Source organism: Anopheles nili, chromosome 2, assembly GCF_943737925.1.
Source record: "Anopheles nili chromosome 2, idAnoNiliSN_F5_01, whole genome shotgun sequence".
NCBI lineage: Eukaryota > Metazoa > Arthropoda > Insecta > Diptera > Culicidae > Anopheles > Anopheles nili.
In genome coordinates this window covers 24,720,714-24,739,802 of record NC_071291.1, presented here as the reverse complement: position 1 = coordinate 24,739,802, position 19,089 = coordinate 24,720,714, and the positions used below count along the sequence as shown (strand labels likewise).

At 48.5% G+C, this 19,089-nt stretch overlaps 1 protein-coding gene across 1 annotated transcript in view; it reads left to right on the top strand.

Annotated features, from left to right (window-relative positions):
- The window catches only part of LOC128720139 (uncharacterized), a 163,126-nt gene that overhangs the window by 92,910 nt on the left and 51,127 nt on the right, over window positions 1–19,089 (top strand). The window contains exon 2 of the mRNA XM_053813789.1: window positions 9,653–9,683. The gene's annotated coding sequence lies outside the window, so the exon portion shown is untranslated. The remainder of the gene's footprint in view (window positions 1–9,652; window positions 9,684–19,089) is intronic.

Genomic DNA, 19,089 nt, shown 5'->3' with positions numbered 1-19,089 from the left:
GATTAGTTTTTTTTCCCCGTCTTCTTTCTGATTCTGCTTCGGATTGGTCCGTCCGATCGGGTCGGAACGTTTCGTACAGCACGTGGAAGGAAAGTTTGAATAATGACATCAAAAGGACCGTTAAAAGTCACCCGCCAGCGCAGCGGATGGTTCGTGTCACCGTTTATCGTGCGATCCGTGCGTATTGGCTCCGGGAGCGTGTCGGCTCAAAATGAATTGCGGCAGCAACGTTGACAAAAGGCCACCCGGACCCTCATTAATGGGGTTACCGGTGGCAGGAGATTGCTAAGAACGTAATGCTTATGTTTGGTGGAAAAAAAAACCACCCGCAAACGTTGATCATTTTGTAGCCGACAAAAAAAAGGGAACAAATCAAAGTTCGTGACACCGATAAAAGGGAGTGGAATAAATTATTGCGTTTTTTTTTGTGAAATTTATTTTACGGCAACCGAAATGATAGCTGTCGTCGAAGGGACCGATTGCCCGCCCGGAAGCGGGATTTAAAACTCATTATCGTTTGGAAGCAATTTCCCAGATCCTTGCACGCTCACCGAATGGCATTTAGAGGCGTTTTATGAGTTGCTTTATCAATCGATTAGTGACGGACAGTAGGCAAAGATGAAGGGTTTCCTACTGTCGGAATGGTTTGTGTTTGGGTGCAGATCCTCTGCTTTCTTGTTATTGATTGCGCACAGACCGGAGAGAAGTGTCTTGCTGATAAACCACAAAGCAAATCACATCTGCTGCTAAACTCAGTGCCATTGCCAAACAACGGCAACCGGCGAACATATGCGCCATTTCCCAGTTCATTGTACCGGTGCCGTGCGAAAGCATGCCGCTGAAGTGGTTACCGGGGACGTCCCCATTTTCGTTCCTGGTCAACCCCTGGGGCAAAGGATTCCGTCGAGTGTCTGTCTCGGCACACGGTAAAGAAATAGCCATTCTCTGCAACGAGACGAAGCAAACATGCGGCCATTTACCGCTGGCAGCATACATTCGGTGGCCATTTCTTCGCCATGCTGAGATTCCTGCGTGGTGTCGAACAAAAACGACATCCCTAGGACGATGTTAGTGTAGCGATTGGTGTTGAGAAAAATGTACACACACACAAAAAAAACGCACCTTCACAGTCACGAAACCTCCCGGTGTCGTGTTGGCTGGTGCGTGTACTGCTTGTCATCTCAGTTCTTTGCTCGTGCGAAGGACGATTGTTTGGCGTATTTTTTCTTTGCTCTCAAGCCTGCACCGTCCTCAAACGTCAAGTTTAAGCGCTGCTGGTCCAAAAGGCTGTATGTGCGATCTACTCGTAAATTCATCGCTGCTTGCCGCAAGCGTCCACCAAGAGACGGACGCCTGAGAGTCAATCTAAGCTACAGGCCACAAAGAATGAAGCTACCGCTACCGGGGCAAAATCAACACTCGTGTGTTTGCTTCTGTGGTGAGCTTTATTTACTCACCTTTTGCACACACGTGCCCGAAATTCCAACGGTGGTAAGACGCTTCCACAGTCGGACACGTTGCCGCCGGCCGGTACTGTCTAGTCGTTCGTACCGTTCGTGGCTAAAGAAATTCACAAAGAATTGATTGTTTCCATTGTTTCTGCGCAAAGCAGCAGGCTGCTTGGGAATGCTTTCGATTCCACAATACCGCTGCTAGTTCACAGACTGTAGATTGCCGCAGACAATTTGCTGGGCGCGACCGTATCATCGACACTTTGGTTGGAGACACCTTTTCTAGTTTCGAGTTTAATTGTTGCAATGGGACTGTGTAAGCCATGAGAAACACTTGCACCGTTTGGTTGATTGCGCGATTCGAACGATATACTTTTATGACCAATTGACTATGTGAAATAGACTAGTACAAGCCGGCTAAATGTGCAATAAGTCGAGGTGCGTTTCAGCTGAAATGAGCGCTCTTTTAAAATATCAATCGCTGATATTTTATTGAAAAGCGTCAGTCAATCAATTGCATAATTATACCTATGTGTTTCAGTTTCACAGAATCATTCGTTTGATAATATACCACTAGTATTTTAAATGTATCTTGTCATTTACATATAGTGTTGGATGTGTTGCGTGCTTCGCTCCAAAATCCGTCAGTAGACCAAATTGTTTGGTTACATGTTTGATTTTCCTTCTCTGCAAAAAACACCTCCATCACCGTTCCGGGAACACCGGTCAGTGGAGGTTGCCGTTTTAATTGAATTAAAGAGAATTGCCCATCGTTTGTCACGAGCGTTCCTCGAAGGTGCCCTACAATGGTAGGGCGTAACGTGTTACGTAAACAGCAACGACAGCGCTTTCTGGCGGCTAATCGGCTAACAGGATCAGACGTTTCACCGAGTATCCCTCGGTCGCCAGGGCCTACCATTCCAAAGATGGCCCCGTTTTTCCACCTCACGGTAGTGCCGGTGAGTTTCAGGGTGTGTCGAGAATTTTCAAAAAATAACGTTAATGCTCTCCAAAAATCCACCGATCTTCGCTGACGGTGTTGCTTTCTTTTTCGACATTTTTTGCCTCATCAATTTATGGCTAATGTTAAATTAATGTTGTACGTAATTTATTTGGCTCGTTTTCATTTACATTGTTTATCAGTTCGGTATTCATCCGTCAGAGCGCCCTCAGCTTTTTTGCCTTTCCACAAAGTAACCGATACCGAGTACCGTCCGGGTTAATCGAACGGAGCGTTCGGTTTGGCCGCCAGCTTGTGTTTGCGCAGCATGTGTTGTGAAGGTAGCGATTTGAATTGCAGATAGGACGTATCGCAGCATTACTGGCACGTGTATCAGCTTGCGAGGGTCACCTCGCCGGTCTTAAAGTAAACTTCCCAATCGCTCCGCACCTCTGCAGTGCAAGATGTTAAGCGTACGGCCAGGGTAGAAATGGTACCCCACCGTAACGCCCAAAAAGGATCACCGTCCTGAGCATTGGCCACGCGGACGGGGACGAACTGGATGCGCATAATTAATGAGATTATAGAGACGAAGCCGAGCCATACACACGCGTGAAGCGGTACTGGCCGGTCGAAAGGTACGACTCGAGTACAAGGACGGGATAAAGAACAAAGATGTCGTCGCGCGTGCAAACCCGAGGGCCGGTGGGCAGTGTCGGTTTGTCGGTTCGCAGGTTGGGAAGTGGAAAGGACAACACTTCCCTCGTTTCCGGCACGGGACGTTATGTGTTGCTTTTAATTACCGGCAGTCGAGGCTATTGATTCGATTAGCGAAATTAGTTAATGCGCTCGGATTACTGCAAATGAAGCGCCTTAGCCGGTTTGGGGTCGAAGTGAATGAAAGCAGTTAATTATTATTTGTGCCAAGCGCCACCGTCATCCAAAGCGGATTGTAATGGCAGAAGAATGAGCATTGGGTGGTATTTTGTGTGGTTATGTGTGCTCGCAGAACGCAGAACCTCTCAACAATGGTTGTGGTTTATTTGTCGACTAGCGTGGCGTGTTTCCTGTGACGAGGGATTACCTCATTGTTCTAGGGCTTGATTGTGTTGGTGGTGCTTGTGGAAAGTTTTAAAACGATCATCCGATCATTTAACCGATTTTTGAGAATCGAAGCATGGAAGCGTTTTTTTGTCGTTGAAGAAAGCGGTTTATTTCAAGACTTTGAAACGAACACGCTCTCAACCTCTTCTTGGGATGTGGGGACTATATCTGATTAATTGTTTCAAAACCTTCGTTGAACGTGGATTTCACGCATTTCTCCATCACCATGGAGGTTTATCGTTCCTTTAATCGAATTAACGAGCTTGTCCGTCGGGTGTACATCATGAGCGTGGTTTCGCGCCAGTATAGACCGCGGAGGTACCGGCACCGGGCTGAGTTCAAATCACCTCACACGTCCGAAACGCTGACGATAAAATCCTATCTCCGTCGGTGGTCATCGAAAAGCGGTTGCGTTCCCCGAAAATCAGGCATCCTTGGACAACACCCTACCAAAACTGTACCACCTACTGGCATGAAACTTGGCCCGCTTAGCATGGGATGGGCTAACGGGTCGCGCCAAATCTTGCACTGGCCAGTTTTGGGACATGCTACAAAGCCACCCAAAGGCTGCCGGGGCATTATCGCACGGCATAAACTAGTCTCCGGGACACATTTGCGAGCCAGGCGGTCGTTCCACACCGTAGTGGGCTTGGGAATGTGGGCCAGTTTCGAAACGCAACCGGGCAGCACCGCAGGACCTTCTCTATCAGCAGAGATCTTGCAAAATGCCGGCGTGGGGCGACCGGCGCACCGTTTCGGAAAGGATAATAATAAAAATGAAGCTTAGCATCAACAGACCCACGGACACACGTAGTATCACTATATTATCATCTCGACATCAACGGGCAGGCACACATTCTTCGTCGCCGGGGATGCTTCAGGTATGCCGATCGACCTTTCTCGGAACCACGCGCCAAGCCTACACCGCACAGTATCGACCGAGGTGTCGGCAACTCGGTAACGATCGGCGAGGAATGTTTTACGACAACGAGCGTCGGCCTTGTGCGAAACGCTGGCCTCATAGATGCCGACACAAATTCGGCAAGAGTCCTTCGGGCACCAAGAATGGGGAACACCTTCACGGTAGCGCGAACGACCCGTGGTGTAGTTGGGAGGGATTCAGCCACCAATCTCGTGTACAGCACTGTGTGCGCTTACACGTCCGACCGTGGCGTTGTGTCCGCAGTTGGCTTCATCGTTTAGCAGAACCAACGGGCGTATCGGTCGCATCCGGTGTCCCTGCGGGTGGTTGGTCCACCCACCCGTTTTACCTTGATGTTATTGTTTATTTACGATGCCTATCGTTTGCGGTGTGCAAAATATGAACAGCCAGCGCACAATGTGCGCCGTAGACAATGTCGAGCACCTGTTCCCGTGCCCGCTCGAGAGGGCCTGCATGAGCGTCTAGCGTGTGGAATGGAAATGAATGGTGGCAACGGGTTTCCACTATCATTGACACTATTGCACGGTTGTTGCTTCAAACGAACGGCTTCGTGGTGCGAAGGCGAAGGTACGCCAGCACCTGAAACATTCCGCACGGCGGAGAGAGAGCTTTATTGTACAAGGGTGGCTCGTCCTGGCACGCAGGGCAGGGTGTTTTTCCGGTGAGGACATGAAATTTTTATGCACACAAATACTACCATCCGTCGAGGCTCCGATGGTGGAATGGTGCGGAAAATACTTTCCTAACAAATACTTTCGAAAAGCCCACTGCCACTGAATGTCCGCCACGCTGCTCAGGAAGGCTTCGTGCAATGGGAGCACTACACTGGCACACCTTGGGCATTTCCACGAGGCTTTCCCTCAGCTGATGGGAGACGGCTTTGGTGCTCGTATAAGGGTAACGGTGTGGACCCAAAGAACCACCGCGCGGGAGTAAATCCGTCGTAAGAGAATATTATCTGTTAAGTAAGCTAATTTTACGATCATAAATGTTTGTATTTTTCCCGGGGATTTCGGTGGGATACGGTTCGCGTTCGCAACCACCGTGTCCACAGTTCTTAGGTTTCGATTCTGGCCGCAAAATTCCGCTTGGCTTCCTCGGTGGAAGGCAGATTCCACCACGAATGCTATCATACGTTATGGTCGTGCATTATGCGAGCGTACAAGCGAACGAGCGGGAGAACGAGGTTGGTCGCGAAACAATCGCATTACACATGAATGGTCCGGGAAGGCAAGACTTTGGTGCAGTTTACGTGCGGTTTATTTCTGGGCTGGTATTTACCTTTTTCGCCATAAACGTTTTACGCATCGTCGTTTGCGAGAAGGTATCGCTCGTAAGGGCTATTATTCCTCTAGGGCTCAAAATTCCACACACAGCTTTCCGTAACATCATGTGTGGAAATCATATTTCATGTGGCCAAACTTCCGTGAAAGCCGTAATCACTTCGCCGTTCGTGTAGCATATCAAAAGGAACTTAAGCACGCATGCCTGATACTCACTTGAATGCTTCATTTGCAAAACGGTCAAAGGTCGGTTGGAGGAAAAATTTAAACATTTTACAGTCGCAAGAACTACCGTTACCGAGCCAATTGTCATTTATGCTAATCTGCTGATGCAGGGTCATGAATTCTGCGCATGTACAAGTGTAGCGAAAAATCTTAAAAACCTCCCAACGGTCCGCTTGGTCAGTGCGTGTTATGTTTTTAGCGAACAGCTCGCACGAACAGTGGTAAGCCATAGATAGTGGTTTTCGGCACTACCGTCAGCTTGTTGACCCACGGAACCGATGAACCCGCACGTAGTAAACGTATCATGTAAGGCTCACCGCAATACACACTCGAAGCATAAAATGCGAGCAATTTCGGTAATACAACGCGACGCAACCACCCCGGCGTAGGGCTTCATGCGACGAAGATTTGGGTGCCATCAATGCGTGGGCATTATTGTCTTCGCATTGTTACGGAAGGGCCATAAAATTTGCCTCATTACCCGCATCTTTGGCGACCGAGCAGCAACGGACGGCGGTTGACATTGTTGTTCCGTAAATAGGCCAAATGGGAGCATTAAGAAGAATCGTAAAAAAATCACACTACAAGCCGGGCCTATCGACGCCATTGAAGGAGAAATCCGCAAGGAAAATGCAGCATTATGGACTGCAAATGCGAGGGAGAGAGAGAGAGATTGAAGGAAAGAAACAAAGCACACTGACAAGTTTATGAACCTCCTGAGACAGAGACACGACTATTCGAATCCGGCGCTACGAGATGATATGACCGCAGGACGAACATCGCCAAGATGTGGCAATAGATGCGGTTTATGTGTAATGGCTTAGATCGTAACCAAGAGTTACGCTTTATTTTAACTAAAGCTCCGACATAAGACACCACACCGTTACAAACTGTTTGCGGTGGCTGCAGGGCGGTAATTGGCCTTGAACCATTCGCCTCCGCTCGAGGCCAACGTTTGCGCGCCCTAATGATGGGAAAAGTTTCCGAAAATCCGTTCCCAAATATCAAACGTCCGATGCGTAGCGCTGATGATAAATCAAATAATTATCCCTGCAAAGTTTTTCGCAAATTCAGCCCCATCGGCAGCTTGGGGAGAGCTATAGAAATGCGTCTGGTTTCGACCCTCACGACTTTGGCTGGGCCAAACTTCGTGCACAGCGCGTAAAGCGCAAGAGAGCCATTATAATTGGGGTCGGAAAAGTGTACACAAGCATGAACTGGGGTGCGCGAAGACTTTCTGTCCAAATTTGCAGACAATCAGGGCTGCACGATTGAGGTGACTTTTGGAGCCACAAAACCAGTAGGCGAGCTTAACGATGCGTCATCAGTTGGTGTTGAGGATGCTGAAGATGGTTAAGCTTACAATTGAATTATACGTAAAAACCCCGTGTGAGGTGAGGTGTTCGCTCGATGAGTGTCACAATCTGACACCGTCATGCATTCGAATCATCTCAAACTGCGCCGAAAACTTTGCAGCAATAACACCCGCCAGCAGACGATAAATAACCGGACATCTCGTCTGAAGTTACAAGTTTCCTCAAGCGACCGCAGTACGATTGCAGTTTGCTTTCTTTTGGTGTACTTTAAATTTTACCACCCATCTACCTGCGCCTCCGACTGACGAGTCTCGGAGAGCAGTTATCTACGGTGGTGCAGCTACACTGCCAAGCTCGCCCGGATGTGTCAAGTGAAGAGTCCTTGCCGGTGCTGTGCCACACTTTCATGGCGTGCCGCTAAGGGCTCGCCTTTTTCGGTTCAAAATTCACCCGAGACGTGGATGACAGAGATTGAGGCAAACTTCGCCACAAGTTTGTTGCTTGTGTCGGGTCAAAAATTAATTTAAGATTATTCCCCGCAACGGTACCGGTCCCAGCTCGGCCACATCCCACCACGGAAGTCATCACCGAAGGACGAGCAATTTGAGGCAACATTCTGGAACGAACGGTGGAAAGGCACAAGCGCTCTCCGACAAGTTTAATGGACTCGGCAGCAACAGAATGTTTCCCCCGGTTGTAGTGGTGTTTAGCGAAACGAATAGCGTTGACCAACAAGATTAAGCTGTCGCACTTTATGAGCGCTCTCACACACGAGCGCAAAAGTTCCCATTCAGGGCGAGCTTGATCGAGGCTGGAAAAACGAAAGGAAAAACGCAACAACGAAAAAGCACGTTTGACTCGAGATGAAAAGCTCTTTCGAGCGGGGTTGCGGATGTTTTGACATTTTAAGGGGGCAGAGTTGTGTGTGTGGCCTCCGAACCACGTCTCTAGCATACAGAATTCACCCCCGTTCCGTTGCGAAATCCTTGCCGATGGTTCGAATTGACGGGATTGAGCCGATTGAGCCGAGCTACTTGGAAATGCTTCCCACAAAGAACATCAACTGGGGCTGTCTATCTCGGCCAGGTGCAACAAACCAACGAGCCAACAGGCGCTTACACCAACACTTAGCAAATGAAGGAATGCGATCCTAACTCGATTACCGAAAGTTCCCACCCGTTTGCGCACTCACTCGCGTGGTAATCGTTACCGCGCCCGCAATCGCCCGATGTCCTTTCCGGGCAAACTGACCGAAGACCGAGAAGTTCGGTGGTCACTTTGGTGGTCGCCCGTCACCGGGTGACCGGCGGCGCGGGATGTAACAGCGAAAGCATTTTCCGAACAGGCGCTCGGAACTCGTACAAAATGCATTACTGACAAGATAAGAGATTAAATTTAATTAATTTAATTTGAAAATTAATGCGAAAATTTTCTCTCCGCTTAAATTCAGCCCAGCGGGCAGCGCACGATGGGGGGTGTGTTTTTTTTTTGCTTTCGTTTCTCTCGCTCTCGCTTTTTGCTTTGCTGTCTCTTTCATCACGCTTTCTCGCACGAGTACGGGCTCACGAACCATCCCATTTTCACGCTGATAAAGTGCACTGTGGTGAGGGCTACACTTGGCCAGCAGCAACTGAAATGATGGCGGCTGGGAAGAGAGAGAGAGAGAGAGAAAAAAAAATGGCAACAGCAAATCGGTCCCGGAACCGGGCAGGACGAGCCGCAGGGCAAACACGCCATGATCAACACGGAAAGTTGCCAAAAACTCGCCCAAGACCAGCAACCGAGCAGATGGGCGGACGGTGCGAGGGATTTATGCCGCGCGGGTGAAGGTTTGTGGAATTTAGCGTAAAACTTTGTCAAGGGAAATTTTGTGTTTCCCATCGCAGATTCCCTTTTTTTTGGCTTCTCCTCTTTGGCTCGCTCCGGTGGCAGTGGATTGAGCCCTCACGGTGCGTTTTCAATGTACCGCTGGTACCCGGGTCGGTACGGGCGATCGCCGAGGATTGATAGGCGAGCACGTGAAGGTGCACCGGAAGTGGTCACCACCACCGCAAGGACGGTTCGGCTGAGTGAGGCTGACGATGAAGATGTCGGCGGCGTATCGGATGCCGAATGGATGCGTTCCATAAACTTGCGCCGCTTTATCGACAAGGAAACTTTTATCGAGCTAATCGCTTGTGAAGCATTAAAACTCTTGCCACAAATCACCCGAAGGGGTCCGCCACCGTGCGGGGTGCATCTCGTGAGATTTGATTTATTTCGAGCGCTGGCCGAGCAAGCCAAACAGCCGTGAGTTATGGTGGCTCTATTAACCGGATGATTTCTTGCCCGCCTGCCACGGCTGGGTGCCCCAACACTTTCTAATCGTTCGGGTTTTGATCTCGTTTCAGGCTTCTATCGCTTATGGCACGATTGTAAAAGGTAAGTACCTTTTTTTTCCCTCGAGTTTGTCTTTAAATGCTTCGGAACATCCGGCGCGCCCTAAGCAGCTCACGTTATATGTGCACTGGTGTTGGGCCGTTGAGCTGCATTTGAAATGGTTTCCTTTTGTGTGAGTATGTGGCTTTTTCCTGCCACAACGCACCAACGAAAGGAGGCCATTCAGCAGGCCTTCTGCTGGCATAAAAGCGTGAAGCCTCCAGCATTCACTAAGTAACGCGGCCGAGCGGGTGGAGCAAACAAAAAATCGCCCCAGATTTCCTCGCACGACTTGAGCGCTCGCATGAGTAACAATTCATCATCAGCCGCATCTCGAGCGCCAAGGATCGAGCACTCGTAGCACAGACGGAACGAAATCTTAACGGCTGCTAATTGGATTATGAGATAATTACGCCTCTTCATTATCCTCTTGCCGATGCCAACGTCAGCAGCAGCACTCCACCACGGTCGAGTCGTCATTCGGCACGGCGTACGAACGCCGGAACGCAGCTCGTCGTTACGAGAAGGTAGAAGAAGAAGAGCAGAATATAAAAAATATGCCTTCATCAGAGCAGGCTGGCGCAGAGCGGATGGGCGCTGAATTCAGCTGAAAAAGCTGCCGGAAATATTTGGCTTCAGCTACACCGAGAAGGCCTCCCCACTGTTCCCAATTTACCGTGTACGCGTGTACTGGTCTGCGCTACGACAAAGAAATGGTAAACAATTCTTCTACGGCTACGACGGCACCAGAAAGTGGGCATCCGAGCCGGGTCCGGGTGAAGAATGATTGGTTCAGGCTGGTAGTAACGTATGAGACATGGCGCAAGGCATCTGGTCGGGCGTCGTGGCGTGAAAAGGATACGCACGACCGTTTCTATAGCCGCCGGCGAATCGAAGGCTGCTGTCGATGTTGGGTTTACGTTGGCGAGCTGATGGTAACGCAGGATTGTCGACGTTGTAAGTCGCCTTAAAAGGAAATGATTTCAACACTCAGATGAGAGGTTTATATGGCCGTCTTGAAGGGTTCGACTGCGCTTGGCGAACAGAGCATGAGAGTGCGACCATTTTCATGCCAAGGTGGCGTTTAAGGGTGCCGATCTTTTCGAATCATTTATTTCCCAAGATGCCTCTAGCAAAGACCAGCGAATCTACCACGGAACGCGTGGCTGGTCGGAGTTGCGAGAGAGGCATCGAAAAGCTCCGACATAATCCCTCGTTAGGGGATGTTTTGCTGCACGTTTGTTGACACTTTAATGGGAAAATAGATTCACCAGAGGGTGTTGGCACGAGCGCGCGCTGAAGGATTCGACTGTCGAATGGGCCATGCTAGTTGTCTGACGAGTCGAAAGTCAGGCCTCCCGTGGGGTGTGTGAGTAGCGACCGCTGTGCGAACACCCACCGTGTGTCTCGGGATGATTAGGACGGCTAGGAATTATCGCATGTGCGTGTGAGGGTTATCAGGACTGCGCTCAACCAGGGCAACGGTTTCTTTTGGCGTGGTCTCGACATCCCACCGACAGAGTTGGTAGTTAAATATTCCACTCGCGCACGGTCACTCGTAACGGGCGAAACCGATCGAATCAAAGTAAGCGGGTGCGGTGGCATGGAAACGAATAAAACTCCGGCCCAAGATGGAATCATCCGTCGGCGAAGGAAAAACAACAATCCGTCAGGATATGAATACTAAACTATAGCCAAGCGGATGAATCATTCATAGATGCGTGCGCTTGATGAGCGATGGCACAGCGGGACGGGCTGTGCGAAAAGTGGCACTAGAAGGCCGCCTGCTTGGATTCTAAAGTGGAAAATAACTGTTGGAGGAAAGAAGAGCTGGATAACGAAAAAAAACACGGCTCGACTGGCATAACCGTCAGCCGGAACCGTTTGTTCGTTATCCATATTCATTCGCTTGGTTGCGGTGCGATGTGGCCGGAGAGGGTGAAAATCCTGGAAAATATGACATGATAATCCTACTAAAACACAAACGAACCCAAATAGATCCATCAAACCGGTGACGGTTGAAGCGGCTCGTTTTGGCATAAATATTTTATTTTTTTTTGCGCGTTTGTGTTGAAGCGCGATCGAACGGAATGGGCGGGACTGGCTTTTTTGTGCTGTTTTTATGAGAAATATTTATTCAATTCGCACGCGTTATTTAAACAGAAAAAAACCGGCATTATTACAAACAGTAAAGATGTCAGTATTTTTCTGCTCTTCATGGATGATTCTTGTATAGTGGACGAATGCGGAATGTGATAGAGTATTTTTATCCACTTTATATTATTGGTTTTTTTTCTTCTAAATATTTATCAGCATATACTATCTCTAGAAGCCTTTTGTGATTTAAAGTTTGCGCATGAAAAGCTACAAAATTTAAAACTTTTTGATCTTTTCCATTGAGAAGTAATAAATGTGGAGCAATCTAGCGTCGTAATGCGTCAATTTGATGCCGTTTGAAAAGCTTTCAATGAGTTTTCTCGGACCAGAGCACTATAGTGCAAATTTACATAAAATGATGTACCGTGGGAGGTGCCCTTGTGTACGGAGTCCCCTAGTCGTCGTGCCCGTATCCTGGGTGAGGGATGTGACTATGAAGCGATTGTAGATGGATCGTTGTAACTGACACCAAGATGAAGCTATATTTGCTTAGCTCAAGTTGCTGCTCACTTCCCAGCTGCCTGCGAATGTCCCCCACCGTAGTCACAAGGACGCTTGTGAGCATTGCTAAAGATTCAGTTCTCTCTCTCTCTTTTTCTCTCTCTCTTTCCCTCTCTCTCTCTCTCTCCCTCTTTCTACTGCCACTTATTTCCACCCACTTTTGCACACACAGACCGGACGCACAACCCGGCCACGTCATAACGGCTGCAAATGGCCCCAGAAACTTTCCCGTCATTATAGTACCATCATTTATAACATTGTTTATTTATACGATTCGCCGTTTGTCTGTGACTAATGTAGTGCGCCTGCATGGTGCGACCGGCGACGGAACGGAAGGATGCTTGGCCGCGGGACACTCGGAAAGCGTATGTATTCCCTCGGGATCTTTGTCCGAGCATTGTGCTTGGACATCGGATTCATATTCCGGCTGGATGACACTCGCCAAAGACAAAGTACGGCTGTGGAATCCTTCCACTTATTTCCGGTATGTTTCCGTTTATTTCCGAGCTGCCTGTCAGCGCGGCCGACCTGGGTTGGCAGTGAGGGCGTGCTTTGTGTGGGGTGGCGCGTGTTCTTTGCGAAGTACGTGGGTAATTCAATATTGCTCTCTTGCTACACACAAGCCCCGGGTTGGAGTCGCTGTTTGTCGTACCGTTGACGAATGGAGACGAACGCCACTCGGTGCTGCTTCCCCCAGGTGGCTCCTTGAGCCGTTCGTTCGCTGCGCTGACCACACAGGGACGCGCTTGAAGGAGCAAACAAACGCGCTCCTTTTCGGGGGTGAAAAACAAAATCCCATCCCAGCCGGAACGTGCTGTGGTTTCTGGTTTCGGGGCTCAGCAACCACCGGTCGGTTAACGCACGGGTGGGTGAGCGAAAAAGGCGAACGGAAAATATGAATAATAAAGCGAAAACATCAGAAACAACGGTAAGCGAGCGCTTGAGCATAAATAAAAATACGGACCGGAAAGCAACCACTAATTGGCAATTCGCCTGCGGTTGAATGGAGCTGCTGCCGTCACACCGCCCCGTTTCGGTGGTGAGTTGACGCCCGGAACCGGAGCGCCCATTTACGGGCATCTGAAAGCGCCTCCCAAACCACCCGATGGGGGGTGGCTCCAATTGCTGACAGTCGGCGACTGAGACGGCAAATTTTATCCTGAGTAAACAGAATCCCTACAATGGCTAGGAAAATAGTGCCCTCCCTCGCAGGCGAGCATGAACCGTGGCTGGCTTCGATCCGCCCAGTATCCATGGTTTCGCGGCGAGGCTACCATAGCAACCATCGTCACGGGAGATTATTTTTTGTTTTCGTGCACAAACGGTTGGTTTTTTTTTTGGTTCTCGCACGTTCACTCCGCACGGGTGCAGCCACTGGATGTCCATACGGTGGTGGTGGTATAACCCCACAGCCATGGGGTGCCATCGTCCGATGGAGGCGCCTGGTCGTTTGTACGAGTGAGCGACCGGTTTTGGCCTCGCCCCATGAATCGGTTTGGCTGCCGGGGTATCGTTCGCGCCGAATGGTCTGCCGTTGTCATATCTTTTATTTCATTGGGCATCAGCGTCTTTACTGTTTGTGATTCCATTTTCAGGCTCGCTCCTTCCGCGCCTTTCCGCGGTGCACCAATTTGCGTCGCAAATGATGCTCGCTTCTTGCCGCTTACCTTCTGGTTGCTTTCGCCATTCGTTTGACCGTTCACCGAACAGATAAGGTCACCAAACATGCATTAGCTGAGTAGTGTTGTGTTTGTTGAGCTTTGCTAGATTTATTGAAGCTAAATCTTAATCGCAACCATGGCACTTAATTGCAATAACGCAGTGAGGGTTTCCCGACTTATGTTCCGTTTTGAAGTAAGCATTGAGCAAATCAATATTCAGCAAAAAAAAACTTAGAGTACCAATATATAAAACTATAAAAGTAATATTTAGGAAATAAGATAAAACGAGGTTTTAAAGTTATTTAAACGAGGCTTTAAAGTTATTGATGTTTGGCGTCTTCAAAGTCAGTGAAGAGCGATTTTACGCTAAGCAAATTTGGTAATAACTACAAACGGGCGCAATTTACAAATTTAGTTCACAATACGTTAGCTAATATTACAATGTGAACTTTCTTCAGAACCTTTTTTAAATTCATGACGTTTCCTAAGATTTTCTCAAGTTGCCATCTCAAGAAAGTCGCTTCGCAGAAGTGCAATTTGAATTGCTTGATGATTGAAGTTGAGTCCTCAAGAGAAGGGATTCCTTCCGTCTGAACTCTTCCCTAAATTTCATCTACAGTGGATCGTCTTCCCGACGCTCTCTCGTCGCGTCGTACCTGCAATCTGAGGATTGAGATACGCTTTCCGATGAACTGATTTAAGCTTCGTAGAAGTCTTTCCATAACTTGATGCCATCGCTCGGCATCGTCGGTGCATACTTGCGCGCACTTTTTATGCTTGGTCGTCGTCGTTCCCGATCCAGCAAATCTTTTGAGAACGGTTTACATACCTCAGCGAAACTGTGCAATTTCTATTCGCTTGGTAGACCCTGCTGCCTGATGCCTGCACCGCGCAGATGCTAGTCGTTTGCCATCTGAAATCGTGACCTTCCGTCCTACGAATCCAGCAGCTCGCAAATGATTTCCATGATAAATTATACATTCTTTCCTACGGGTTGGCAACTGGCACACTCGGGACTCGGTGGAATCTAAATTTCAATCTTTCCATGATCGCGCTGTCGTTACGGTGGTGAGAGTCTTTCGGCTGTCTTTCCGCATCAGCACCTGCAGTGCATCGGTGAGGTTGCATCCACGAGGTGCATCTGTTTTCGTTTTCGGTTACTTCTTGAAGCAGAGCTTACCGTGAAATATCACAAAGCTCAAAGCTTTGGTTTTTGTTCTTTGCGCTTATGTTGCGGCGTCTTGTCGGGTGAGAGGTTGAGAACAGGGTCATAGAATGACATAGACTTGGTTTGAGTTTAAGAACCAATGAAACAACTTCTAAGTAGGAGGATATCGTAAACGTAACTGCGTCATGTCAAAATGCTAACTAATAAAATGAGCCATGATCAATAATCCTCCTTACAAACGAAAGAGGGATATGAAAGTGATGTAAGGTATTTATCCATTTAGCAACTTTGGGGTTCTGTCTTTTAAATCCACCCAAAAAGGTTGTTTTTAGCAGGGACGTCATTAGTGCCGCTTGAATATCCAAACATTTAAATGTCGCCTATCATTAACGTTCGTTGTACATCTTGAACGAACTCACAGCACGTTTTACTCGAGGCGCACCACCGTAATTGTTCCCCAGCATCAAAATCCTCACCTGGGCAAATTGTGCCACTTTGCGCGCCGTTACGGTCGGTGAATTAAATCATTCTCGTGTTCCACCGCTCCCGTGGGCAGGATTGGGAAGTGGACAGTGTGTCGGATAGGTTGTGGTGTGATTACGGAAATTTGATCCACACCTCGTCCTGTTCATGGTCCGGAAGCAGCCACTGTCACCCTGCGCAACCAACGCCTGCGGTATATCATTATCATTCACCACCGGCAACGGTTACGGATTCCGGCTACTGGCCGCTTTTTGAAATTCGCCCGTGTATGCTTCTTTCGTCGGCTTGTCGGCTGAAAGTCGCCCTGAAGGGCTACCGGTCCTTCCTTTTGCATGATGTTGATTTTAAGGGTGGGCGTGTGATGATGAGCTTCTTTCGCTCTCCCTCGATTCGCTCTACCCGTAAGCGTAGGGCCACGGAATTTGCGAGCTCCATTTCCACTTCGAATGAAAGCCCAAAGGGGAGAAAACTGGGCCCGCGAAACAGAAATCCCAACGTGGGTGTAATCGAGAAGTTTCTGGCCACACCGTCGCGAGCGGCCCGGGACCTGACGGGTAGGCGGAAATCAAATAAGTTTCAGTTTACAGCCTCTAGCCGTTTGGCCGTTTTCTTGGGAGTTGGACAGTGGATAAAGGTGCACATTAAAGCAACGCTAGAGTCGATCACCTCGGGCGGGTGTGGCTCAGTAATTGCTGCTGGCGTTCCAGTAATTTAAGCCCTAAACAATCATTCGTGTTTGTTAGGCTAATTCAAGCAAATGGGAGCACGGAAAGCTAAGCACATGCCTGGTGTAAGTTTACCCATCGGGAATTGCTCAGTAACGGGGTTTGTTTTTCGTCGATTTACATTTTCTCATCACATGCAGCAATTTGAGTTATGATGTATGGAAATTGTGATTCAAACGGCATGAGGATGATTTTCGTTTCATATAATTTTGAACACTTCAAGACTTCAGGAAATGTTGATATAAAACCTGCTGCAGATCACGAGCTAAGAGTGAAAGAATACACCATCATATTCGAGAATAATAGTTACATTATTTAACTAAAAATACTCTCATAATATATTACAAGTAAATGTTCATTGAAAAAATATCATTCCCAGACACCCAGTCAGTCGAGCAATCAATTTCAATTCCTTAAATTAGCAGACATGTAACCAGTTCCATCTAGGCAAACAATTCATATCAATTACGGGGTGTCTGCATGAGCTCAGCAACACACTGTGGCTGTTGGCTCATTCCCAAGCCGCTCCTCGGACGTCTCTAGAATACCGGACGATATCCTGCCACTAGAAAAGCGAGCTAGTTTGCAATTTACATACGCGATGGTGCATCCAACAGCAGCAGGAATTCCGGTGGCATTGCCAATGTATACGCCGAACTAGATCCCGTTGCTACATGTGATCCATACGGTGCTCATTCCGAGCTTCACAAGAGCTGCGCTTTTCACTACCTCCGTCGGGTCGTGGATGAGCGTTGGGAATGCAGCTAACGGATTAATTTAAATATTTTCATTCAATTCGCTATCGGGGCGCTATCGGCTTCACTGAACTGCTCTTGCTCCAGCAGCCACAACCGACTGGCCTTCGGGAGTCGTCGAGGTGCTGGCCTTTCCTGTAACGGGAGAGTATTTATCGACAGATGGATGGTGCTGGCATAATAAAGAAGAAAAAAAAAGAAGGCTCATGGAGCCATGCAGCGAAACGGAGGAGTAGAATATTTAGCTGTACGATTTGCTGCAGGCGCTTAACAAATGGCTAGTGCCTCTCAACGGTGCGTGTGGGAACTGAATGCCGAAGGGAGAAACTAGGTGCAAACGGGAGAAATGACCAGAACAATAACCCAGGAAATGCTTTACAACAGCAACCCACTTTGCTTCAGCTTTGTTCAGCTTCTTCCGCAGCGTAAAACGCCTTTGTGCAAGTGCTAGGGGCTGAAATGAAAAATCTTTTCCCGCTGAGTATCGGTCAGCATGGGAGGCGGTTCAGGCTCAATGGCGGGAGAGATATGAATGTGGGGTATCTTGTGAGATTGGCCGCAGCACCAGCTAAAGACGAATGATTGGTAAACATTATGGACGGGCTAGGAAATGGTGCAATTTATCCAGGGAGTGCTACTATACGCCAGACGTGCCACTACATGTGGCTCCTCCAAGCGAATGTTGCTCATTTGGCCATTCGAAATTGCGTTGAAAGGGTGTTATACTTGGGCTCTTACAATGGTGCGCATGTGTTAACTGGACTTTCGGGGGGGTTTCGTTTTAAATGTGCTCGACAGCACGCTATCGAGTGTATACATTCTGCATTAGACTTTTTGGTCGTTTTATGAGATCTGTAAAATGATGTAACTCGTAATTTTAACGCACAAAATGAGCTTGAACTTCAATACCGTGTTTACCAAATGTCCCTACACGTCATTTTCCGCATATAACCGGTCAATATTGAGCAAGCTGAGTCCAATACTTTGTGCCACCAAAAAGGCAAACGTTTTTTGGCGAAACACACCATCAATCTGCGACAAGGTGCGCAAGCAGCGGCCAAGGATAAATCATGCCCATGCTGGAGTGCCGATACACAGCGCATTAAAGAAGTCGCAAATGTAGCCTGACGTTACGTTACGGGAAATTTAATAGAAAATTTAATCGAAAACACGACCACTCGCCATCGGGGGCAACATATTAACTGTCAGTGTCAGAAATTAATGTAACATACTTACTACTCGTAGCGTAGCGAGCAGCAGCGAGCACAATGATTTGGCTTTCGTGCTTTCGTGCTTTGCTTCCTTGCTTCCTAGCGCGGGTGGCATTTTCCCGCAAAAGAAAGCCGGAAAAATTTGTGTTGTAGCGAAATTCCCGTGGAATGGCATTCAATTCAGCGAGCACAGCACATGGCGACGCAAGGACGGCCACGTGACGAGGAATTTGGTTGCCTCGGCGCGAAGGAGTAGCGTACGGCGTAATTGCTTCGTGCGCTGTGGAAATTGTTGCTTTTCCCCACTGCTTAGGGATTGCTAGCGGCGTGGCGAATGTGCAATTTCGAAGTGCATTCCGGGTTTCTTGCTTCATGGACAATCGTGTTTTGTCACCGCTTGAGATGTGCGAGTTCTTCCTGTGCTCATAACCTTGCCCGTGTTGGCTGGCTCCTCACGGGTCGAGAGCAACGAAAATAAACCGTACCGAAGAAGAAGAAGACGGACCGGGGTGTTGGTGAAATAAAAGAAAACACTAAGTAATGCACCAAGTGGTTGGTCGGGATGTGTCGTGGAGCAACGAAAACCTCGGATGGGCATCTCATCAGCGGATTCAAGACGACACGCGCTTCTTTAACAATATTCACCTGAAGTAAACGCGCTACTCGCAACTGTTGCGTACCTTACATCGAACCCTATTCGTCTTCCAAAGCACGGCGTTTGGGGAGCAGTTCTTCTTTCCCAGAATCA